Source organism: Colobus angolensis, unplaced genomic scaffold, assembly GCF_000951035.1.
Source record: "Colobus angolensis palliatus isolate OR3802 unplaced genomic scaffold, Cang.pa_1.0 Scaffold490, whole genome shotgun sequence".
NCBI classification, from domain to species: Eukaryota; Metazoa; Chordata; class Mammalia; order Primates; family Cercopithecidae; genus Colobus; species Colobus angolensis.
Window position 1 is genome coordinate 158451 of NW_012118377.1, and position 1664 is coordinate 160114.

Below are 1664 nucleotides of genomic sequence, written 5' to 3' on the forward strand. Positions count from 1 at the left end.
TCGTGATCCGCCCGCCTCGGCCTCCCAAAGTGCTGGGATTACAGGCGTGAGGCACTGCGCCCGGCCACAGTCACTTTCATCAAGGCCTGAGTGTAGAGGTTGTGAAACTTCCTGTGAGCCATGTCCTCACTTTTACCGCAGACCTTGGCAGGAAATTCATCCTGGCTGTGACCTTCCCCATGGGTTTTAGGAACAGTTGCACAGGTTCCAGCCCCGCCACAGGTTCCACTATACTTGTCCGGACCAATTGGAAAGATTCAGCCACAGTTGATGATACTAAAACCTTTTTTTTTTTTTTGAGATGGAATCCCACTTTGTTGCCCAGGCTGGAGTGCAGTGGTGCCATCTTGGCTCACTGCAACCTCCACCTCCCAGGTCCAAGTGATTCTCGTATCTCAGCCTCCCCAGTAGCTGGGATTGCAGGCACCTGACACCATGCCTGGCTAATTTTTGTGTTTTTAGTAGAGATGAGGTTTCACCATGTTGGCCAGTCTGGTCTCGAACTCCTGACCTCAAGTGGTCCGCACCCCTTGGCCTCCCAAACTGCTGAAATTACAGGTGTGAGCCATCTCGCCCGGCCGGATGATACTAAAACTTAGCATCAGGGAGAAGTAGGTGGCACTTAAAGAAAATGCATTATGTTCCTTCCTTTTCAGACCAATAATCTCCCTCTGTATTTGCTAAGTTTCCTCAGAGAAACAGAATCAATGGAAGGGAGACATCCACACACACAGCGTTAGAGAGAAAGGGATTTATTATGGGGACAGGTTCACAGGCTTCCTGAGCCCTAGGAGTTGCACCATCTGCCATCGACCAGCTGTAGAACCAGGAAAACTGGTGTGGAATTCACTCCAGGACCACAGGCATGGGAACCAGGAGCTCCGATGTTCTAGGACAAGAGAAGATGGACGTTCCAGTTCAAAAAGAGAGGGCAGGCTGGACGCGGCAGCTCACGCCTGTAATCCTAGCACTTTGGGAGACTGAGGCAGGTGGATCACCTGAGGTCGGGAGTTCAAGCTCAGCCTGACCAACATGGAGAAACCCCATCTGTACTAAAAATACAAAACTAGCTGGGTGTGGTGGCCCATGCCTGTAATCCCAGCTACTCGGGAGGCTGAGGCAGGAAAATTGCTTGAACTCAGGAAATGGAGGTTGCAGTGAGCCGAGATCGTACCATTGTACTCCAGCCTGGGCAAAAAAAGGGCAGGCCGGGCACGGTGTCTCAAACCTGTAATCCATTTTGGGAGGATGAGCCGGGAGGATTGCTTGAGCCCAGGAGTTTGAGACTAGCCTGGACCACAGGGCAAAACCCCATCTCTACAAAAAATACAAAATTAGTTGAGCGTGGTGGCGCCTGCCCGTAGTCCCAGCTACTTGTGAGGCTGAGGTGGGAGGATCACCTGAGCCCCGTAAGTCAAGGATGCAGTGAGCTGTGATCGCACCACTGCACTTCAGCCTTGGCAACAGAGTGAGACGGTGTCTAAACAAAACAAAAAAAAAACCACCCCAAAACAAAAAGGGCAAATTTGCCCTTATTCACTTGGCCAAGGTCACACAGCCACAAGGTACAGGCGCAGACACTGGACTTGGGTCGCACTGTAATCACAGCCGTCACCCCTATTCTGTCACATACAGGCGTCTGTCTAAAAATAAAATAAAATTAC